At 38.3% G+C, this 25561-nt stretch overlaps 1 long non-coding RNA gene and 2 other non-coding genes across 3 annotated transcripts in view; all 3 read right to left on the reverse strand.

Moving 5' to 3' along the window:
* The window catches only part of LOC131382150 (uncharacterized), a 42774-nt gene that overhangs the window by 8643 nt on the left and 8570 nt on the right, over window positions 1–25561 (reverse strand). The window lies entirely within an intron of this gene.
* Window positions 18394–18467, reverse strand: TRNAT-UGU (transfer RNA threonine (anticodon UGU)). The gene has a single exon. It is a non-coding gene; the product is annotated as a tRNA-Thr (tRNA).
* Window positions 22476–22557, reverse strand: TRNAL-AAG (transfer RNA leucine (anticodon AAG)). Its single transcript has one exon. It is a non-coding gene; the product is annotated as a tRNA-Leu (tRNA).

Consider the following 25561-nt stretch of genomic DNA (forward strand, 5'->3'; position numbering starts at 1 on the left):
ATCTCTCTGTTTTGCTTATGGTGTCTTCTGAGGCACAGAAGATTTTATGGTTAATTTAGTTAAATTTATTTTTATTTTTATATGGATTGTACTATTGGATATTGTTTAAGAAAAATTTTTCTAACCCTATAAGATTAAAATATGATCTTATATTTTTTCAAATGATTTAAAATTTTGCTTTTATAAAGTAATATTTTACATTTAGGATACATTTTGGAGGGGTATGATATGAGTCAGCAATTCCATTTTATTTGCATTTTTCTGCATGAATACTCAATTGTCTCACACGTGTTATTGAATAATTCATTTTTCTTCACTAATCCTCAGGCCCATTTATTTATGCATAAAAGGATTTTTTCTCTTGGTTCTTTGTTCTGTTTGTCTAGTTGTCCATCTATGACTACAGTTGAACAAGGGTATATCAAGAGGCAACTAAGTGAACCATCTGAGCTTCATATGTATTCCACCCTGACCTCACTATGTAAAAACAGCTCTACCTTCTCTTCTCTTCTGATCCCTGAACACAAGGATCTCAAAATGCCTAGGTGGCAGTTGTAGCTTTTACTTCAATGGGCTTCTTGCTATATCCCCTGGCAAGAGTGGACTGTCTTTGAGACTAGGAGTCTAACTTTGCCAAGCTCAGAATTGCAGGAATGGGAAACACAAATCCCCAAGTGGTCTACTGGAAGTAATGATTAATGGGGCCACTCCTGCTTCCATGTTTTGGTTCCTGGAGTCACATTTTCTTCCTTTTGGAGACACAGCACCATTTAGGAGCTCTAATTCAGTAGTACATACATTGCATCCTGGAGAATGCTGTATTACCTCTGAGCTGGTGCTGCAGCTGTGCCTTCAGCAAGCCAGTTCAACTCTCTGTCAGACCAGATGCTTCTAGATAATGTGGTTTGGAATAGGACCAGTGAGTCCCATCATTATGGGCTTACTGGAAGCGGGTCTCCTCGCCAGTTTGTATGGTCACACACTAGCTTTTGTGAGATTCCATGCATATAAACCCAGATATCCCTAGATAGTGGTCTCGACCAGGGCTATATGAAAAAGAATGTTAAATCCATACCAGGAATAGCTAAGACATTGAAAGTCTTAGCATTGGTATCTATTGCTGGCACTTTGGACCTTTACAGGCAGCACCTATTATTTCTGCTTTAGTAAATGGGAGTTTATTCTATTGCACTCTTGTGTAGTCTTTATCTCTGCCACCTTGGCCACTCCATTCACATGCTCATTGTGCTAGTTGTGTGTCTGCTGGTTGTTATGATAATTGCAGTCCCTTGGTTGATGGTGTTTAAGCTCTACCTTCTTATTTCACATCCCCATTGCCAGCCAATGGGGAGCTCTAGAATAAAGATTTCTCACTAGAGAAGTCCCAGGTATGCGAGAAATTGGCAGGCTCTGGTATATCCACCATCTTCAATCTTTGGTTTGGAGCTCCCTGGCATGAAGTTGGCCTCAGAACGAATGCTGTAGCAGATCTCAAAGGTTGTTACAGTTAGAGACTGTTAGGTGACAGACTCTAACTAAAGGAAGATCTGAGCTATACACCTCTATAGGGGCAGCTGAATTGTGAGTGTTGACTGCAGCAGTGAATTGGCCGGACCAATTAGCCAAGCAGTGCTGGACAGGTGCAGGCAGACCTTATGGTCTATGATTATAGTGTACTTCGGAGGCTTACAGACAGCCACATAGCGGTCTAAGGCCATGATGCCAAGAAGGACACATTCAGTACAGGCTAGCCAGTGAAATACATAGGCCTGGGCCATACAGCCTATTTAAGCGATGTTCTTGTTGGGCCCCCCTAAATTGAACAGCATTTGAGGTACTGTTGTGGTGGTGAGACAGAGATCTAAGAAGGAAAGACTGGTAGAAAGAAATACATAGGACTATGAAGTTGGGAATCTAGTTGAGAGACCAGAATAATAGCAGTATTTCCCAACAATGTGAACATGTAGAAGGTAAAGAGGACACAGAAGAGAAGAAAATCCAGCCATGGATATTTGATAAAGCCCATGAGAATGAAATCCTCTGGGAAACTTTCATTCAAGTACTTCACTGAATTTCAATGACACCAACCTGCTAAAATCAAGTAAGATAAGAGTGATTTTAAAAAAGTTCTGAGTTGGTAGAAGTTCTGAAGACAGAACTTTTTCTAGGAAAAAATAGTTTTAGTAGGGAGAGATGGGACATACCGTCAATAGAAATCATAACAATAATAATGAATAATGAATCAGTGAATGAATGAATATAATAATTATTATAATTAACATTATGAAGTAATATTTGAAAAGCTCTTTCAGTAAAGAAAGTGGTTTCACATTTTCCCCCCTAACTCGAACCATGTGTGATAGGTTAATAGACTTTAGTTGTTATGGCTTTTGTGTCTGACTAAAGAAACCAGTGGAAGGTGGGCTGCATATTCTCCCAGATGCCTGGCAGCAAAGGGAGTATGTCACCTCAGTTTGGTTAATCAGATGATTCTACCCCTGACTTGAGTCTGGGTAGAAATTATGCAAAAGAATGGAGAAGGAGAAAGGGATTGTCAAAAGTACAGAGAAGCTGCTTTCCTGGATTGATGTCCCATAATGACAACTTCAAAGGATGTGTCCTGTATGCTTTCTTCCAGGGGTGGGATCTTGGTTGTTTTGCTTCCCCTCATTTCTGCCTTTTGTGTGTGTGCCAAGTTGTATTCTTTACCCCTCTCATTGATTCTATGAACTACTACTCTTCTAATATTTTCTTTCTGCTTACGTTATCAGACTTGCTTTTCTTGTTTACAGCTGACTAATACAGAAAATGGCACCAGATAATGAATTAAAAATATTCTGCAGGTCCCTTGTAAGTCAGAGCACTGATGATAAAGAGTAGGATCCAAGAATTAGAATGAGGGTATATGGTACATACAGAGTGTTCATGGTACCCCACCCCAACCTTCCTATTCTAGACAAGATGGTCCTCCTCTTTTGTCTGATAAAGTTGCCTTGCTTGAAAATCCCATGCCATCAAGAGAATGAAAAGAAAATCCATAGACTGAAAGAAAAAATATTTGCAGAAGACATATTTGATAAAAGACTGTTAAAAATACATCAAAAACGCCAAAAAAATCAATGATAAGTAAAACAGACAACCCAACTAAAACATGGGCCAAGGTTTTAACAGACAGCTCACCAAAAAAAATACACAGATGGCAAATAAGCATATAAAAAGATGTTCCACATCGTATGTCATCAGGGACATGCAAATTGAAACAATAAGATACCACTACACACCTAAAATGTTCGAAATTCAGAACACTGATGACACCAAATACCAGTTCAGGTGTGGAGCACCAGGAATTCTCATTCATTGCTGGTGAGAATGCAAGATGATACAGTCACTTGGAAGACACTTTGGTGATTTCTCACAAAACTAAACATAATCTTTCCATATGACCTAGAAGTTGCAGTCTCTGGTATTTACTCAAAGGAGTTAAAACCTTATGTCCACACAAAAATGTGCACACAGATGTTTATAGCTGCTTCATTCGTAATTGCCAAAACTTGGAAGCAACCAAGATATCCTTCAGTAGGTAAATGGATAAACTATGGTACACCCAGACAATGAGATATTATTCAGTGCTAAAGATAAATGAACTATGAAGTCATATAAAGACATGCAGGAAACTTAAATGCATATTGCTAAGTGAAAGAAGACAATAAGAAAAGGTTACGTACCATATGATTTCAACTATATGACATTCTGGAAAAGGCAAAACTACACAGACAATAAAAAGATCAGTGGTCACCAGGGATTAAGGGGGAGGGAGGAATAAACAAGTGGAGCACAGAGGATTTTTAGGGCACCAAAACTACTCTGTAAGATACTATAACGGTGAACACATGTCATTATAACTTTGTACAAACCCATAAAATGTGTAACACCAAGAGTGAATCCCAATGTGAACTATGGACTTTGGTTAATAATGATGTGTCAGTGTGGGTTCATCAGTTGTAGCCAATGAACTACCCTAGTGGGGATGTTGATAATGAGGAAGACTATGCATTTGTAGGGGCAGAGGGTTATGAACCTAAAATTGCTCTAAAAAATGAAGTATTTAAAAAATGCTGTACCTCCTTACTGAGACGGACACAGGGTAAAAGGAAGCCGAGTCTCCTCATGGCCCTCTCTATACCTATCAAGTAAACAGGGTTAGATTCTAGCAGGCTCTTCCAAGGCTAATTAAAAGACAAAGCTGAGAAAAAGGATAATACATAAGAAACATTGTAGGAGTTTGCTAGTTTGGAGCAGAGATTTGGAGATTAGATGTGAGAATGAATTCTGAGAGTGCATTACCAAAGAAAGTAGATATTTATTTATCATAATGATTACCTCTACCAGAGAGATTTGTTTCAGTCTGGATCTATAAGTGTGGTTTTAATTTCTTTCTCTGCTGGGTGACTAAAATCTGGTTTTAAAGTGATCCACCTAAACAATGTTGATTTATCAGAATTCCCTTAGTGTGTAGTATAAGAACCCTGAAGGGATTGTGGGTGTATGTAACACATGAGTTAAGTCAATAAATAAGAACAGACTGGCTATGAAGACAAGATCATTATTGCACATGGCTCAGTTGGTTTCAAAGGGAAAGGACCATATCTACAATCAGACTACACCCTTATTCTAAGCTATTTTAAATGAGTGACATCATGTGATGATGGATCAGCACAAAGTAACCCCCTCCTTAAAAAGCAACTCAAAGTACAAGAAACCTTGACTTTTATCAATTCTATCTTTATAGTATATGAAGGAGAATGTTTTGTATGAAATGTGAGTAATAGTGATACATGCTTGTGTCATGTAAAACAAGAGATAGGCATCTAATTCATGATTAACTAAATTTTTTTTTCAGAGACACGTTCTCACTATGTTGCCCAGGCTGGTCTCGAATTCCTGGACTCAAATAATCCTTCCACCTTGGCCTCCCAAAGTGCTGGGATTACAGGTGTGAGCCACCGCACCCAGCGAAGTTAACTACATTTATGTGCAAGTATAATTAGAAAGAATTCTTGAAATGAATACACTGAGAGAGGTTTCTACTTGATCTAGATCTGCGTCTCTTCTTATCTTGCACTTGTACTTGAAGGTGGAGCAGATTTCTTTATAAAAATCACATACTCCTTACCCAGCTGGTCTGCCTTTCATCCAGCTCCAAGCCAGTAATTACATTATTTATGCCACTTTGGATAACTATGTCAAACCCAAGAAATTCTTCTGATTAATTCTGTGCAAATCTGCTTATTCTTTTATTTTTTCTTGTTTTATCCACCTATGAACCAATGTATCTACTCTTCATTATGTTAGTTTGTTCTTATTGGGTTTTGGATTATGCATTTAATTAGGCCATTTTATCTTTGTGTTGTAATTGTTTAATGTAAATTTTCAAAATATACATTCATGCCTTGCATCTTCGTAGATATTGGTTCTGTAAGTCATTGGTGGACCCAGGAATTTGTATTTTCAACCAGTACTTCAGATGATGCAAGTGGTCTTTGGACCATACTTTAGAAATATTTATACTTTAGGAAATTATGTATTCGATAAGAATTATTTGAGCACCTATTAAGGATTATTCGTTATTCTAGGTGCTAGGGATACAGGATTGGACAAAATAGATATTGCCCTTCCAGATCTTACAGTGTAGTTGGAGGGAAGAGAAGCCAGACACATAGATAAATAACTAATGAGTCATGTGGTGATAAGTACTAGAAAGAATAATAACTCAGCACAAAGGGATATAAGGCATGCTAAAAGGATTTTTATTATATAAGGAAGTTGACGAAGTCCTCGCTGATAAAGTGACATTTTGAGTAGAGACCTGAATAAAGAGAAGGAAGGAGACGTGAAATTTGGGGAAAGAGCATTCAGGTAGAAGGTACAGCATAAATCTTGAAACAGGTGTACTGGGTGTGACTGAGTAGAAGCAAAAATATACTGCAATAAGAGCTCAGTAATTGTGGACTGCTTGTCAGAAAAAGTAAAAATTTTAGCTGTCTGTTTAGAGAGGAAAATGAGAATAGAAAGAATGGATAAAAGGTCATAGGTAATTTTATATTTCTTCTAAATCACAAGCCTTACTCACCAAGAGTAAGTTCATGTCTCCAAATCCAGTTTTCAGATGGTGCAGGTATCCGTCAAGATCACCCTTTGAATGGGAGAGCTAAATTTGCCCTGCATCTCCTCTGCCTCCCACTCAGAAGGAATTAATTTTGAGCATTTTGTATCTAAAGAGCAAAGTAGTAACTGCAAGAAATGATATGAAATACATGGCTCCTCCATTTAAAGACCTTATAAACTAATCTTAGAGACAAATATTTCATTAGATGAAATACATTCAAAAGAAAATTATCATACTTACAATTCCCAAAACATAGAATGTAGTCTTAATGTTTAAATTCAGAGAATATATTAGTTGATTATTCAGTCATTTATTTATACATTCACTCACTAAATTAATATTACTTATATGCCTACCTAGCATGGGGCACCATATCATGCAGTGTGGGATAGGAAAAACCAACCATACCCACCCTCTGTTCCAAGAAAACTATACACCAGGACCTTTCTACAACATGTGCATAAATAACTAACAACAACCAAGAACGTGCTAAGTGTCATCCTCGATGACAAGGAGAGTTTGAAAATGAAATAAATTACTTGTTAGTAGGAATCCAGCCAATGGTGGGATCATGAATGTGAATGCTATTTGTTTTTTTGTTTGTTTGTTTTTTGTTTTTTTCCCAAACAGTGTCTTGCTCTGTCTCCAGGCTGGAGTGCAGTGGCGCGATCTTGCCTCACTGCAACATCTGCCTCCTGGGTTCAAGCGATTCTTCTACCTCAGCCTCCCAAGTAGCTGGGACTACAGGCGCTCGCCACCAAGCTCGACTAATCTTTGTATTTTTAATAGAGACGGGGTTTCACCATGTTGGCCAAGATGGTCTCGATCGCTTGACCTTGTGATCTGCCCGCCTCGGCCTCCCAAAGTGCTGGGATTACAGGCGTGAGCCACCGTGACTGGCCTGTGAGTGCTATTTAACTAGATCTTGAAGATACAGATTCCAGGCTAAACATGGCATATATAACATATGTATTTGTCTATACCTACTAAAATGGGGGTAAAAGAATAAAAAAGTATAAACTCCTAAAAAGAGAATGAGAAAGGAGATCACAGCAGAAACACAATGTCAACAACCTTGTAGAAGCTGATAATTAGATGGTTCAGTGGTAATTGTCTTAGAAGACCCGAGAAAGCTGAAAACTTACTCAGCAATGCCGGGAGTCAACAAGCACGTAGATTCATATGGGAGAAACCCAGAAAGGCATAAGAATTGGACGAACCAGATCACTGAAGGTGAGGGGTGTGGCATGGACTTGAAAGCAAAAGCATTGTCTGAGAGACTGTATTAAGAACAGCTAGAGCCCTGGATGCCCAACTTCAATGATACCAAATATCTGTTCTTCCCCTACCCTGGCACAAGGCAGCAGGTTTGCTCCTTTGTAAGGGTGAATTAAAGGCACCCTAGGCTTGGGGACACCAGCAAACCTGAGAACAGGAGTAACAGAGCCGAATTAAAATGGGGCAATTAAATGGCAGTCTGCCTGCTGACTTGTGAGACCCCCAACTCTCAACCCCTTTCAATAACTAGAACATTGGTAGTCATGCCTATACAGTCTAAATAAGAATTTTGAGGATTTATCATTTGAGAAACAGTTCTGGAAAGACCTACATTTTCAAATGAAGATTTTAAAATGAAAATCTGCATCTGCACTTGATCACCCAACAGCAAAACCCACACATCACCAAGCTCCACGTATTAACACAGAGGTGTCAATTAGCATGGTAGCGTCTCACTCTTAAGCAGGAATGGACCAGGATAACCAAATGTCCTAGGAAAGCTTCTGATTAGAGATACAAAAATAAATACATAATTAAAAAATAACTCAAATAGAATGAAAACAGTGTGGGGAGGAGAGGTTCTCAGATAACATATAAAAGATACTGACACCTTGAAACATGAACAGGATTACTGGAAAAGTGAGGGCACAAAGTACGTGAAATAGCAGTTGAAACTTAAGAATATGATATAAATTTAAAAATTTAAAAGGCTGAAATGTTGTGGAAATTTTTCAGAAAGTAGAACAAAAATATATAGAAATGAATAAAAATATATGAAAAAGGATTATCCACATGACTTGTCAGAGTTTAGGGGAATTAATTAATAACACATCTGCCTTCTTTTCCTGAATTTAGAACAAAATGAAAAATGGACATTGATGCCAGAAAGACAGAGGTCAAAATGTTCGCCTTGTTGTTGGTGCTGTTTGAAGATCATAGTTTTAGTTACGCAATCAAATCATCTTGCTTTTTCTCTACCCCTGAGAGGATGTACCTGTCAGTCATTGACTCAATTGGATGGCCACCCCCTCAACACATGCACACACACACACACACACACACACACACACACACACCCCAAATGGATCTGTATGTAGGTCGGGGTATGGAGAAGCAGAGCAGAATGAATCTTGAAGACAGACTGGATTCAACCAGACAAAAGGGAAGTGGCTGAGTCAAACATGCTCAGTTGCATCTGTCAAATTTACCAATCTGATAAATTCCTTTTCCTTTCTCAAAACTGAATGACAGAGTTGAGAAAAACTAGAAACATTGTTCCCAGACATTTCCTCCCTGGTGAATGTAATAAAAATGCTTGTACTCTATGAAAAATGCACATTAGACAATCAGTGTTCCCTCCTCCCTCATCAAAGTTCAAATCTGAATAGTGGAGTTCTACCAAGAAAGCATTTTAAAGACAGGGCAGGAAATTAGCAAAGAAATTCACAGTAAAAAAATATTCCCAAACTAAGGACGTGAGTGGCCAGGTATTCAGCACATTGAAAGGCAAAAGACTAACGTCTAGTTGTGTTATTTTTGAATTTTCAGACTAATCAGGATAAGATCCCAAAGACTTCCAGAAGGGGTGTGTGTGTGTGTGTGTGTGTGTGTGTGTGTAAATCAAAATTATATTGGACTAGCAGCAACACTAGACGTGAAAAGGTAAGGGGTAATGATTGAAAAATTCTGAAGAAAAATAATTTCCAACCTAGAATTCTATCTGCAACAAATCAATCAAATGAGAATAAGATTTTTAGGTAGTTTTTATTTTCCAGAAACAGCTTCTTAGGAAGCTACTAGAGACACCAGCGTGGGGACACCAGTTGGGTAGCTGGACAAATTGACATAGAGGTGTCTGGAAGAAGCAGGAATCCAGCCTATGATAAATAAATCCTCAAGCTAATCCTTATAGGCCAAGCTTAGAATTTATCATTTTTAGGAGGTCTTTCTTGATTAAATCGTCTATTTCAATCACTCTTCACATATAGGCTCCGTTCTGTTTATTGCATTTCTAATCTCTCAGCATCTAAGATTAAAGCTTCAATTTCTTTTAACTACTTCATCTGTCTTATACCCATGACTTGTCCTTGATTTCCACTGCCACAATCCTCTCTCCAGTAGCCTTCCAGATGACCCCTCAACTTCCAACTCTTCTAATCTTTAACCCTTCATTATCCTGCCATAATATTTTTATTATGAATTTCTTCGCTAATTTTCTGCCCTATTTTTTTTAATTCTTTCTTCGCCGGAACTCCACTATTCAGAGGTTATGTGTCACCAAAATGAGGGATTAAGTAGAAAAAGAGGAAGACATACAAGAAACAGAAAACCCACACGAAGAGGATGACAGGAACTTCCAAGGCAATGGTGAAGGGAGGGCTCTGGATACTGCTAGAGAACAACCAGGACTGAACAGGCACCAGGAGCCATGTCTCCAAGAAAAGAGTAAGAATGAAATCGGTAACATCTGTCACACTTAGTATGACACAACTCACTGAGAGGAGATTTTTAGGTAACTATAGGTCATTACATGATTCCACCATGGCTAATGTTTATGCATTTTGAAAGTGTAGGGCTGGGCACAGTGGCTCACACCTATAATCCGAGCATTTTGGGAGGCCGAGGCAGAAGGATCACTTGAGCCCAGAAGTTCGAGACCAGACTGGGCAACATAGCAAGACCTCATCTCTACAAGAAATACAAAAAATTAGCTAGCTGAGGTGGCATCTGCCTATAGTCCCAGCTACTCTGGAGACTGAAGTGGGAGGATCACCTGAGCCTGGGAGGTCGAAGTTGCAGTGAGCTGTGATCACACCACTGCATATCAGCCTGGGCAACAGAATGAGACACTATCTCAACAACAACAAAAAAAGTGTAAACCCTCAATGCTGATCTAGCCCAAAGTGTGATATGTGAGTATCTGAAAGGTGAGGCATACATTTTTCTCTTTTGCTCATTTGCTTGCTGTCTTTGTTATTAAGGGTTTAAAAAATCTTATTTTCTTATGGTAAGTAAGAAATAATATTTAAAACTGAAAAATTCAAATAGAGTAAAGCTCATTATTAGAAAAATGGGCAAATAGGTCAGGCATGGTAGCTCACGCCTGTAATCCCAGCATTTTTGGAGGCCAAGGTGCCGGATCACTTGAGGTCAGGAGTTTAAGACCAGCCTGGGCAACATGGCAAAACCCCATCTCTACAAAAAATAAAAATAAAAAAAAAAGCTGGGCGTGGTGGCAGGTGCCTGTAATCTCACCTACTTGGGAGGCTGAGGCAGGAGAATCGCTTGAACCAGGGAGGTGGAGTTTGCAGTGAGCTGAGATGGTGCCACTGTATTCCAGCCTGGGGGACAGAGTGAGTCACTGACTTTAAAAAAAAAAAAAAAAGAAAAGAAAAAGAAAAAAAAGAAAGAAAAATGGGCAAATAGAAGAAAACATTGAAATTATTAAGAACGTGTTGCTTCAGGAGAACAGGAATTGAGGGTGAGGAGTGATAAGGAAGATAACTGCTATTTCTCATTGCAAACTCATAGTATTATTTTACTTTTTAACCTTGAACATACATGTATTTACTAAAAATAAAAAATAAGGAATAGGAGGTATCTTAATATTTATAAATGATTATGAAGAACATTAGAGGGATATGCATTGTTTGAAAGGATGAAAAACACACATCATTGATTATTGCAGCATAGCATGCATAAAGTGGTGTAATGGCAAATCAGGCTGTAAAAGTAACGTGGATTCAGGATATGGAAAATCTTAAATACTAGGTTAAGGAGTCTGATCAAACAAAGGTTTTTTAGGAGGGATGTGCAATGATTGGAGCAGCTTGTTCTTATTAACATTTGACAGAAAGTCAATGCATTAACATATAGAATGGCAGAGGAGAAAATGTTCTTATTAACATAAGAACATTTCTTATGGCAACAAAATTGGGAATTAAAAAAGAGCCTGGTACTTGTAGATGTTTTCTTGTGGAAAAAATAAATAAATAAATAAATAAATAAGAGCCAGGAAGTTAGGAGGTCATCTGGAAGTCTGGAAGGCTGCTGGAGAGAGGCTGAGAGGATCAGCTGTTTAGCGACAGTGAAAATCAACAACAAGGCATGGGTATAAAAGGAAAGAGTTAAAAGAAACTGAAGCTTTCATCTGAGATGCTGGGAGATTAGAAACGCAATTAACAGAAAGGGGCCCCTATGTGTGGACTGGTTGAAATAGATGATTTAATTAAGAAAGACCTCCTAAAAATGGTAAATTTTAAGCTTGGCCTGTAAGGATTAGCTTGAGGATTTATTCATCCTAGGCTGGATTCCTGCCTCTTCCAGACACCTCTAGGTCAATTTGACCAGCCACGCATCTGCAAAACATCATACAACTACCTGAATCCATGGCTAGGATGGTTTGTTGCCACTGGTGAATCACCAAGTGCAGGGACCAGGACAAATATAGAGGCAGAGGCAGTGGCAAAGGAATATGCCTCCACAAACAGAGAAGACAATAAGCTACATTTGACAGAAAGTCAATGCATTAACATATAGAATGGCAGAGGAGAAAAGCAAAACAAGATCCTTCCCGCTCAAAAATATTCTCCATATTTTGTTTATTATTCATTGTTTATATTGTTTGATTCTCAAATTGACCTTCAGAGTGTTGGCTTTTAGAGAATTGATGTTTAGTGACTTGACTTGCTCTCTCATGCCTTTCTTTTTCCTAGATAACTGGATCTTTTGGACATAATTTGGGATTGAGATGAACAAGTGACAGTCATTGATTTGGCATAATGCTTCACTGAGGCATCTTACCTTGGCTGATTTTATCCAGCATTCAGAACCTTCATTTTCTCTCTCAAAATAAAATAAAATAAAATAAAATAAAATAAAATAAAACTAATTCCAAGGCTATGTAGGCTGGTGTGAGTAGAAAGAGACATCACTAGAACATACCTCTTCTCATTTGAGCTTGTGTTAAGCAGGCATTGTTGGCTATTGAAGTCTAGATAGGAGAAGAGTCTCAGGAGAAAGTTCTGAGAGATGGGAGCAGGTACGATCAGGCCAAGGCTTCAATAAGAGCCACAGAAGGTCTTAATATAGCAGGTAGGGTGAATGTAATTCTGAAGGCAGAGAACGTTCTCTCACTCCAAGTCTGATTAAAGGCAGTTAAAACCAGTTCTTACCCAGTGTATAAGTGATCCCTTACAGACTGTCACTGTGAGTGAATCTCCCTGGAGAAACATCATTTAACCCAGTCTTGAATTTACCATTTTGGTTATGATTATAGATTGCATCAGTTTTTCCACTCATTAATCTCATCTTAATAGCAAGGGAAGGCAGATTTACCCCATCAATTTTCAGAAAGCAAATAAATATTGTGTTAATAATAATGATAATAATAGCTTAATATATCCTAGACACTTTACATGAATTATGTAATGCTTTCTAACAACTCCTTGAGGTGGACACTATTAATTGTCTTTTTCATTGAGGTATTTGAAACTTAAAGAAGGTAAGTAATTTGTCCAAGGTTTGCAAGACTCACACATTTCCAGAATTCAAACACTAAGTGAATGCTTTGCACACGTTATGAGTAAACAATTGTTTTTCTTATGTCTGTAGTATTTGGGGTAGGTGCTTATTTGGTCTTTTCAATCATATTAAAAGCTTCTTGAGGAAAAGATTCATGTTCTTTTGGTCAGGCGCGGTGGCTCATGCCTGTAATCCCAGCACTTTGGGAGGCCAAAGCAGGTGGATCACTTGAGGTCAGGAATTTGAGACCAGCCTGGCCAACATAGTGAACTCCATCTCTACTAAAAATACAAAGAAATTAATTGGGCGTGGTGGTATTTGCCTGTAGTCCCAGATACTTGGGAGGCTGAGGCAGAAGAATAGCTTGAACTCGGGAGGTGGAGGTTGCAGTGAGCCGAGATCACGCCACTCCAGCCTGGGCGACAGAGCAAGACTGTCTCAAAAAAAAAAAAAAAAAATTCATGTTCTTTTTCAACTGGCTTATGCACAATGCTAATCAAATTAAGGTCCTACTTTTATTTCTTAAGCAGGCTGGTTTAATTTTAAGTCATTCTATCACATGAAGAATATCTCAAAGTGAATCACTCCTTTGGACAAGGTAGAACAGAAGAAGCAATTGAAAAAGTCCTTTAAAGGCCAAATCCTTGTTTAATTGACAATACTTTTACCTCAACATTTCTTTTCATCCACAAAGCTCCCTTTCTAAGCTGCCCTTCAGAAGTTGTTAGATGCTGTCACTAACTAAGTTGTTTAGAGCTATGTCACACAATTCCCCCTTCTTCCTGCTTGTAAATCTAAACAATCAGAACATGAATGGAGTATGAATCCAAAACAGAAGCAGATATACACAGCCCAAGAGATAGAGATGAATACAGCTTGTTCGTATGGCCTGTTCATTCTTCGTGGAGAACCTCCTACATAGATATCTAAGATTTTATTTTCTATTTAACTTCTCCAACACTAAAATGGCTAAATAGCTGTTTATTAGGCTGCTCTCTTCTCCTCACAGAAAATGGAAAGTTAACTCAGGTTTCCTAACCTGCAGGGCTAAGGTTTGAGAGCAGTCTAAATTGCTTAATTTTGTTTAGCTGTGTGGCCAGAAACTTCATTCTTGACTCTAGTATTAGGATAAAAAACCAAACGAACAAAAACCCATCAGCAATATCCTCAACAAAATGAGGTAATTAAGTATTCTCACAAACTCTCAAATATGACTGAGTAGGAACTACTCACCAACAAATGCAAGGTACAACAACTGTAAGAGAGGAAATGAGGAGAAAGAAAATGAACTTCTGATGGCCCTCAGAACTGGAAAATCCAGAAATTAGTAGCGGGCATTCGCCTGCTAAAAGGAGGAGAGGGCTCCACCTAAGAATAGAAGCTCAGCAAATTGATCTAATGACAGTGGCTAAAAGGGAGAGTCTTTACAGGTTCTGATTCATAAGTAAGTGCAAGGAGACCAGGTTGTCTGGGCCCTGTGAACCCTTGAAATGAAGGAACTTTCTATAGTAAAAACCCACACCATGGCAGGGCGCAGGGGCTCATACCCGTAATCCCAGCACTTTGGGTGGCTGAGGTGGGCGGATCACTTGAGGTAGGAGTTCTAGACCAGCCTGGCCAACATGGCGAAACCCCGTCTCTACTAAAATACAAAAATTAGCCAGGAGTGGTGGCACGTGCCTGTAATCCCAGCTACTCGGGAGGCTGAGGCAGGAGAAGCACTTGAACCAGAGAGGCAGAGGCTGCAGTGAGCCGAGATAGCGCCACTGCACTCCAGCCTGCGCAACAGAGAGACTCCATCTCAAAAAACAAAACAATCCCACATTCACATTAAACAACTAAGAACAAAGAAAAAAGAAGTAAAAGTAGACCTAAATAAATGGACATTCATTCTATGTTCTTGGATTGGTCATCATAAATATATCACTTTTCTTTATAAATTAATATAAATTATATTAACTTCATAAATTTAATCCAGTATCAGTAAATAAAAAGTACCACTCATTTAGTCACAGAAACCTAAACAGAGCCCAACAATCTTCTAGAGTTGGGGAGTTAGCATTCAAGGAAGCCAAAGTAACTAAAATTCACAGGCAAAGTACCAAGGAGAAGTGGGCTACAGAGAGGGAGAGTTCTGAAGATCTGCAGAGGGTTCTTTGGCAATTAGAAAGACTTTTAGTTGGGTTCTATGTCCCTTGACATACCCTCATCATCGTGTTGTTTTTGAGCACTTTCATACTTTCTGGCACGACAAGATTCTCCAGGCTCATCTTGTATATTTCCTCCCCAGTCCTACCATTCACCACTTCTTCAAGGAGCCCTGGTTCCTTTTATTGGAAAATGGTTTTAGAAACCAAGATATGGGCAATAGAGGACTTATTGCTAATGGGATATTGTTGCCTTTAGGCCCTCTCAGCTGACAGACCAACAAAATACATGCATGTGTGTTTTATGTGTACATACATAATATATATACATATTATATACATACAAATATCTATAAATATATATATCCATTTGTATCTATATTAAGCTAAATTTGAGTTCATACTGATATTTCCAATTCTAATCCATTACAACCTGGATCATTCTAGCCTTCTTCCCTTGCTTGTCTATAAAATTTCACTCCCAAAGTGAGAAGCCTGGCTCTCACCATCTAGCATTCATTTATTTAATTGTTCAATTCCAGTACCCATGTAGAGGGGTTTCACAATTTTTAATCCATACTCCCCTGGTAAACGACTTAATCAACTAGAGTACAATGTTATATACAGTTCTTTTTGGCTTTAGTCTTGCAGACTCTACTATATTTCCAAAGTTACTTAGTTCAGCAGCTTTCTACTCTACTTCCTTCAATGAAGTTGTTTTATAGATTTGTAACACAGTTATATTCTTTTGTCACAGTATGAGTTCCATCCTGGGATGCTGATAGGAGAATCTTTTTAATAGGTGATGTATAAGAAAACCGTTTGCCCCCAAGACCTATTATTTTGGTTACTTTTTCAGCAAGTTCCAGCATATACCTAGTTTTGGGGCAAATAATTTGTGATTATCAGTAAGTTTTGAAGTATTGAGACTATCAGATGCAACTTTTAAAATATGTTAGGTCAACTATTCCGTTGTATGTAAACATCATTACAACTGTATAAGAAAACAGTTGTGGCCGGGCGCAGTGGTTCACGCCTGTAATCCCAGCACTTTGGGAGGCTGAGGTGGGTGGATCACGAGGTCAGGAGATTGAGACCATTCTGGCTAACATGGTGAGACCCCATCTCTACTAAAAAAAACAAAAAAAAGTACAAAAAAAGAGAAAACAGTTGCAAAATCATGTGTGGATTGTCTACTATGTTTTTGAATAAATAAAAATTATGAAATTGGCCACTATGAGCATACACAGCCAGAATCTATTGTTATGATGTGCTACAATTATTTTCTGAATACATAGTGTTCCACTGTCAATGATAGTTGTTTGATGTTTTCTTCATTGTTTTTCTATTCTACAAATAATTTATTAACCAGATGTAGTCTTTTGATAGCAGTTTGAGATTCAGAAATTTCACAAAAAGCAAATAAAACAGAAGCATAATTCTATCTGTTAAACAAATATATTGCTAAACTTAGAAATGCTTTGAGGTGTTTCTACATATCCAAATACTTGGTGGTCATAGTCAAGAGCACACTGAATGCACCAAAATGCATATTTATGCACCAAATTTTTTGTGCAAGCACAATTTAATTCAGAGAAGAACTTTTAGGCATGGAATTTAATCATGATGATCCTGATTTTTATTATTGTGTAAATTTCTATATATGTTTGCTACCTCAATTAGAATATATGAGGCTAACATTTTTATGCACTCTCTTAAATATTTTATTTAACTGTTGATCTATTTCCCTAATTATTGTAAAATTCTGTATTGTTTCTGTACATATATGAATAGAAGAAAAATGATAGATTTTGTTTACTTGCTAGTAGAAGTTAGTAAATTGTTAAGCTTTGGGATTTTTATCATAAAATGAAATAAGAGCTTAAAGTGTGGTTTAAAGAACGAAACACTTGGCCCCAAAAAAGTTTGTTCAAATAATAATAATAATGCTGACCCTTATTGAAAGCATTTTTGTTAAAAAGTAATTTATTTGTATTTATTCTTGAAAACATTCTTACAACAATTCCATTATCATTAAACAAACAAGGGAAGTGAAGCCCAGTGAAGTTATGTAGTTTGCCAAAACTACATTGTTATTAAAGAGGACAGCTGAGGAATGTACCCAGGCATTTTGATATGACTTCAAATGGATCCCTGTCCAGGGTCGGGATCTAATGGGGGCAGCATGTAATAGGGTGGAGCAAAGGTAAAGTTGAAAGTCAATTAACTATTTAAGGATGTTACCTAGGGTTGTTACAATAACATGGCGATCAGAGTCATCCTATGATCACTTCTCATAAAAGATAAAGGAAAACAAAAAATAGATCTGTTAGTGCCTTATAAGAAGGGCAGAGAAATCTTCTTGGTTTCTACTCATACACTCCTCATCTTCTTTGTTTGCTTAATTTTTCTCCATAGAATTCACCACAATCTGACATAATATTTATTTTATGTTTTTATCTATTCATTATCTTCCATACGCTTCTAGATAATAAGGCCCATGTGGATAAGATTTTGTTGGGGTGGAGGGATGGTGAGGGGTTGGCATTTATTAAACTGCCCTACCCCTGGCACTTGGAGCAGCAGCTTGCACATAGAAGGCAGTCAATACATCTGTGTTGAATTAATGGTCAAAATAATGAGATATGCAAACACATGCAAATGAAACTAATCAAGTAAGGTTGGCGCTTATTAGCTTTGGACGTTTGAAAATTTTCTTTGATTTGCTCTATTCCTTCAGCACTTTTGTTCCAGCCCCAGAGATGCACCAGCCTCTGGCAAATGTAGCTTCTAACTGGCTGTCACTATAAAGTGTTCCTAGTTCATTTTATAAGAGGGTTAACAGGGTTTTAAAAATTATTTTCCTCCTGTTCTCTTCAAAAGGCAAGTAGGACCCTGCAAATATGCTAATTTCCCATCTGTTTTATGGTAGACTTATTAATTTATGGTAGTATATTAATTTATATGAACTCTTCTGAAATTAGCTATAGAGCTGGACATTATTGGATTCTAGAGATGACATAATCTACGTCTACATAGGTTTTGAATCTGTGCATACACGGCAGCTCAATAAATATTTGTTGGGAAAAAGGATCTGCTGCCAGAATTTAATTCAAAACTTCACAAAGTTCTCATTTTCTTCTTTGAGTCTGGGAATTTTGCCTTCACATTACCTATAGTTGATTGTATTAGATCTTGCAGTATAGTGAATACAGTGGAAAATTTAGGTACAGTAGAGGTTAATGAAGAACTGGTTTTCTAGTGAAAATGAAAACCTTAAGGCCCTACTGGGATTCGAACCCAGGATCTCCTGTTTACAAGACAGGCGCTTTAACCAACTAAGCCATAGAGCCCGCACTCGTGAGGAAGTTGCCTATTGAATCTATTCCTGCTTTTAAGTAAAAGATTCTTGGCATACCGTCTCTACACTCTGCAACAGTTTGCCGTGAGAAAAGGGGCAAACTCCAAAAATACGTTTTGCTTACTTAGATGCACTGCGGAACTAATACAAACGAAAAAATTTTCGGGCAGCTTAAATATTAGGACCATTAATGCTTCAATTAATCCAAGGATAACCACAAGTAAAAGTCAAGGCTACTCACTTTGTCCAAATGTGATAAAGTTTCCTAAAATTAAATTTTGCAGGTACTACTCTTTATCATTTTAATGATTCGTCGTTCCAATGTCCTAAGGGAAACCTCTAACAAAAGAACTCCACAAGAGACTCGTAGGCTACCGAGTTGGGCATGTGGTGTTCTGACAGTCATTTGCACTCAGGAGGCAGCTATTTGGAGGGCAGAGGACCGGAGCTTCAACCCCTTCCCAATGTGAGCATCGCTCTAGAGATTGTCTTCTGGGGTTATTTTTCCTTAGACTTGATTTCAGCTCGCTCTCAGGACCAGTCAGGTTCTATTTTATAATATCTTACTTCTCTGGGCTGCGCTTGGCAAGACAGGGGAATAGGTTTGAATGTGTCTCTGGGTTAGGAAAGGTTAATACATTTAGAGCTGATTAAAGGAAACTTCCGAACGTTCTCTGGAATCTCAATCTTGTTTCCAAAATGAATTATTTGAGCAATTAATTCTGAAGTTCTACCAAGATTTATAATTACAGAGCTCAGGGTGAAAATCAGAAATCACCTTCATTTCTTTGCCACAAAAGCAATAAGGAAAATTATCCTGGGATTTAGATGGGAATTCCTTTGGATTGCTAGATAAATTTTAGGGAGAACTGATAAACTTTTAATCCATACATATGGCATAACATTCCATTTATTCTTTTATTAAATTTATTCCAATAAATTTGATGTTTGTTATTATAAATTATATTTAAAAATTTTTTTTTCTACTTTTTTTTTTTTTTTTTGGAGACAAGGTCTCACCCTGTCACCCAGGCTGGAGTGCAATAGCGCGATCTCAGCTCACTACAACCTCCGCCTCCCAGGTTCAAGCGATTCTTGTGCCTCAGCCTCCCGAGTAGCTGGGATTACAGGCGCATGCCACCACGCCCAGCTAATTTTTTTGTATTTTTTGGTAGAGACGGAGTTTCGCCATGCTGCCCAGGCCGGTCTCAAACTCCTGACCTCAGGTGATCCACCCGCCTTGGCCTCCCATAGTGCTAGGATTACAGGCGTGAGCCACCGCGCGCAGCCCTTGTTTACAGCTGGTGTTTAAAAGTACAATTCATTTTTATATTTACCCTGTGTAAAGACACCTTATTAAATTTAATTATTAATTCTAATAGTTTGTAGATTACTTTGAATCTTCCACAGACACAATTTTAATAAAGGATTACATTTATTAGATTTTAAAAATAAAGGAATTCACCTTTATTTCTATCTATGCCTGAAATGAGGTTGACAGCAGACACAATAAAATCTGTTGTCACCAGTCAGTGCAACTAATTTAATAATAAAAGCTTAAATTAGTTACAACTTTGTATTACTTTTAGAAAATTAAAAATAACAAATATTTGTATTTATAAAAACATTAACAGGGATTGCTAATATGTTTGAGGCTAACTCTGCTGCTTCATAAATAGAATAGTAAACAACAGACACACTGAATTCCCACACTTGAATCTTCTATCAATGTATGCCTTGAGTAAATGACATGCTCAGGTATTATGAGAGAGTGAACAAACCATTGTTAGGCCACCCAAATAGTTTTTTTTCTCCAGTGGAAACACCCAAAAGTTGAGGGAAAAAATGGTTAAGACTGTAATCATTGGCAACTTAAATCAATAGAAATAGGCAGATTATTCAAAACATGTGTTGGGCTAATTGGACAGCCACTTAGGAAAAGAAAAGCTTAAAGCTATGAGACTAAAATAAATTCCAAATACAAGCAAATTGTAAAAGTAAAGAATAAAACAAACCCACAGTTATAATTACTAGAAATGCCAAGACAGAAATTTTATATAACTTTGGTACAGAAAACTAATTTTTTACACAAAATTCAGAGACAATGAGAGTTTAACATAATTCACTGCATTAAACAACATTTTAAAATTTCCACTGGGATGTACCCTCATCCCCTCAAAAAAGGCATAAACAAAGTGACAAAACATCAAGTAAAACTAGGGGGAAAATATTTGTAACTTATGTTTTAAAGAGTTAATTTTCTTCATTTCTATCTGTTGCCTGAAATAAAGTTGACAGCAGATACAACAAAATCTGTTGTCCCCAGTTGGTGCAACCAATTTAATAATAAAAGCAATATAGAACTAAGAAGTAAAAGAAGTCTAAAAAATGAAACTATAGAAATACAGTGAGATAATGTCTTTAACATATCAGATTGGCAAACAACAGCAAAACAAAAACAGTTGTTTGTGGTAGTGTTGCCGAATATCACTTAAAGATGTTGAATTAGTTTTCTGTAGCTTCTGTAACAAATTACAGTACCACAAACTTGATGGCCTAAAATAAGTGACTTCTTTTCTCACCGTTCTGGAGGCCAAAAGTCCAAAATCAGTATCACTGGTCTGAAATCAAGGTGTTGGCAGGGCTATGCTCCCTCCAGAGGCTCTAGGGAAGAATATGTCCTTACCTTTTCCCAGCTTCTGGTGACTGCCTGCATTCCTTGGCTGGAGGTGGCATCACTCCTATCTGTGTCCCTGTGGTCACATTGCCTTCTCCTCTTCTGTAACTGTATAATCTCCCTGTGCCTCTCCCTATTGAAGGCACTTGTGATGGTATTTGAGCTCCACTTGGATAATCCAAGATAATTTCCTCATCTATAACGTCTTCTCCGAAGACCCCCCTTTTGGGGGTCTGTGCAAAATAGGGTAATATTCAGAGATTCCAGGAATTAGAGAGTGGATATCTTTTGGGGCATTTTTCATTCAATCACAGGCACTGACATTCTTATTCCTCCATCTACAATCTATGTGATTTAAACGACTGTGATTATGTGATTAATTGGTCACAACTCCAATTTTCTTTTCTGTAAAATGTGGATTATATGAACATCCTTATATATTATTGAGATTATTATATGACTTAATATATGTAAAGAATTTATGACAATATCTGGGACTTAGTTGGAGCTAAATGACTGATAATTGTCATTATTACAATGTTTTGTGCTGATCAGGGTGTTGAGGAAACAGGTCCTTTCTGGGCCGTATAGGAGAATAAATTAGTAATATTTAGGGAAGGAGAATAAGGCAAGAGCCACCAAAATAATCATCACATACATATGATTTGATTTAGTGATCGCACTCTTAGAAAGTTTTCTAATCCCAGGCACTTATTAAATGAGGATATACAAGTTAATTTATTGCAACGTTATTTATATTGTTAAAAATGGCTGCTGAAATACATTCAGATACATTTATAAAACTGAATGCTATGCAGACAAAACAAAGAGGGAGGAGGCTCTTTCTTTGTTGACATGGAAGTTGCTGCAACATACATAAAGTGGAAAAGGCAAGGTGTAATAGAATGGGTTTGGAAAGCATATTTATAGTGAAAAAACTATATGCAAAGAATATGCCTTGAATAGAACTCCAGATTTTAATATGGTTGGTTGCCTGAGGGTCCAGAATTGGGTGTCTGGCAGGATGGGGTGGGGGCACAAATAGACTGTCATTGTGTATGTATTCTTGAATTTTTGTAATTTTGATTCATGTGAGTTGTACTTTTTGTATGAGCATTTTTAAAACATAAAAAGGAACATACTCCCTTGGAGAAGAGATCTTAGAAATAACTGATGGCAGTCTGATTTAGCAGCTGCTATTTGGTTTTCAACCTACCGTTAACAGGATTAAACATCTACCTTGCGCTCGCAGTGGAAAATGTTTTTTTTTTTTTTGCAAACCTCAATGAGTTTTAGATATCCCTCGTGATTTTGCAATAAATCTGGCAGCGGTGGGATTCGAACCCACGCCCCCGAAGAGACTGGAGCCTTAATCCAGCGCCTTAGACCGCTCGGCCACGCTACCACGCTAGCACAGCTTTAGGACTCATCTTAATGATTTAAAAAAACACAAGATTTTTCTGCGTGTTACTATTTTTTTTCTCAGAGCATTTCTACACAAATGATTCCGTAGCGGTCTCAACCACCGATAAAATCTGCAAATAGATTCCCAGTCCCAGTCCTTTGTCCTGCAGCTGAGATTCGCATTTGCCTCCCATGATGTTTCTAATACCTGAGAGTAAAGGGACAGGAAGCCAGTACCTAATATCCAACAAATCCCAAGAGAATCGGTTCTTAAGAACATGATTAGAAATCTCACGCCTAGGCCGACGCAGCACGGGGACTCTGAGGACTCTGAGATCGAGTCTCCAGTTTGTCAGCTGCGTTTGGGGGTCTGGAGCAAGATGTTATTTTTGATGTTTGCAACCAGAAAACAGAGGAGCTCTCATCTCCATCCACCCGGAACTCGCGTCTTGGTTTATGTGTCTGTGCGTGATTCCCTCTTGTGAAAGAGGTGGAAAGAACTATGCAAACAGACCTGCTTTTTTTTTGCTGAATGTGTTCATGACCTTAGTTTTTAAAGTTCAGGGCGAGGACCAGTTTGTATTTGGTGCGGATCATCACATCCTCTCCGGACCCTAAGAGGATATGTCGCCTGCTCGCTCCAACCCCACAAACGCCGTCTGGGCTGGCACTCCGACCTCTTCTTCCCTGTTGCAGCCCCAACGCCGCTCATCTTCTTATTTAGTCCGACTTGTCCCATTAGATGCTGACCCTTTTTAAACGAGCCCCAGTTGGACTATTTCAAATGCCAGCAGCTCCACTTAATAGCTGCAGGGTCATTGGCAAATCACTTAAGCTCACTGGATCTCACTTTCCTCATACGTAAAACCGAGACAATGAAACTTGCCTTAAAAAATTATAGCAGAATGTTTTGATAGAATGGATTTTGGGGACTCGGGGGAAAGGGTGGGAGAAGGGTGAGGGATAAAAGACTACACATTGGGTACAATGTACACTGCTCTGGTGACAGATGCACCAAAGTCTCAGAAATCACCGCTAAATAACCTACTCATGTAACCAAACACCACCGTTCCCCAAAAACCTATTGAAATAAAAGAGTTAAAAAACTATAGCAGAATTTTTATTTTTAGCAAATGCATGTAAATTGCTTAAAACAGCACCTGGCTCATAATAAGTACTCAGTAAAGTTTACTATCAGTATTGGTATCACTTATTAGTGATAAAAAGTGAACAACTTTTTATATCAAGTGCTCAGTCTCATGAATGACAGTGAGATATCTCATTTTACAGTTAGCGAAGTTTTTTAAAGTAACATATTTACAAGACAGTCGAGTGAATTATTTTTCCTAAATTAAGATGGCACATGGAAAATTTACACCTCAACCCTACAATTTCAAACGTCGGACAATTTTCCCTTTGTCAGATCGCTTTACCTTGTATGTTGTTTCTCCCTTCTCAATCATTTCACCTCATCTCTTCCCCCTTGTCTCACCTCTATTTACGCTATTCTGGGGCTCTAGACCTGTAAAGATCCTTCAGGTGACATGATTAGGGACATTGATTTTGAGAATGTTGGCAGGCAAGGAGGTGTAGCTTCAGACCCAGGTAAGCCTGCAGCTATGATCTCGTTAGAGCTTATCTGCTTTCTGTGTCTGTCATTGCTTCCGGTTGGGAATCTTCAGGCTGTGGACCCAGCTGAGTTCTCTTGAGTCTGTATGTCACCTTCTAGTTACATCTTTACATGTGTTGTGCTGGGGGGTACTGTGCAATCTAATGAAGTCTAACATCTCCCAGGAGAAAGTGGTGTTTAAGGCACAGTGTGAAAATCCACTGTGTTGTACATTTATTTAATCAAGGGGAAAGTCCCGAGATGATTTTTATAAGTCATACGACATACTTGGAAGGACAGTGAATATATGACATAGCATACATTCTCATTTTACACTCTATTTTGAAAATCTAACTTTTCAGAAAGTTCACATAAACTTGAAAGAGTATAATTAATGCATTTGCTAAGTCAGTTATGAGTGCCTTCTTAGCCCTGGAGGCAGCACATCAGTCTCGTAATCTGAAGGTCCCGAGCTTGAACCTCAGAGAGGGCATGGTGATTTTGTAGTTTCCATATACTTCTGCTTGAGAAAAAAATATCCCACCCATTAAACTTTTCGGTATGAAATCTGGATTCCTGGATCACTGACAGACAACACGACTGAAAAATGAGGCTGCAGTCCCTCAAGAACCCTACCAACTTCCTTTGTGAGCTGGATGCTGTTTTAATGCACTGACTGCAGTATTATACAATACCACAATCTACACCAAATACCATAAATCTGTATTAGTTGCCTATGGCAACTTTTGAAAATTACCATGAATTTAGTGGCTTAAAATAACACAAATGCGGCCGGGCGCGGTGGCTCAAGCCTGTAATCCTAGCACTTTGGGGGGCCGAGGTGGGCGGATCACGAGGTCAGGAGTTCGAGACCATCCTGGCCAACATAGTGAAACCCTGTCTCTACTAAAAATACAAAAAAATTAGCAGGGCGTGGTGGCGGGCGCCTGTAGTCCCAGCTACTCGGGAGGCTGAGGCAGGAGAATGGCGTGAACCCGGGAGGCGGAGCTTGCAGTGAGCCGAGATGGTGCCACTGCACTCCAGCCTGGGGGACAGAGCCAGACTCTGACTCAAAAAAAAAAAAAAAAAAAAAAAAACCACACACACACACACACAAATGCATTATCTTAAATGTTTAGGGGTCAGAAGTTTAAAATGGGTCTTAGGGAGCTATAATCAATACGTGGCAGAGCTGCTTTCCTTCTGGAGGTTCCAGGGAAGAATCCATTCCTTGCCACATTGCTTGGCTCATGGCTGCATCACTGATCTCTGCTTCTGCTGTTACATCTTCTCTAACTCTGGGGAGTCTCATGCAGCCTGGTTGATGCATCCGTTTGGTGACGGGGAGTGCAAACTCAATGTCACCCAATTGGTGCAGTTTGAGAAAACTGACCAT

Source organism: Hylobates moloch, unplaced genomic scaffold, assembly GCF_009828535.3.
Source record: "Hylobates moloch isolate HMO894 unplaced genomic scaffold, HMol_V3 SCAFFOLD_20, whole genome shotgun sequence".
NCBI lineage: Eukaryota > Metazoa > Chordata > Mammalia > Primates > Hylobatidae > Hylobates > Hylobates moloch.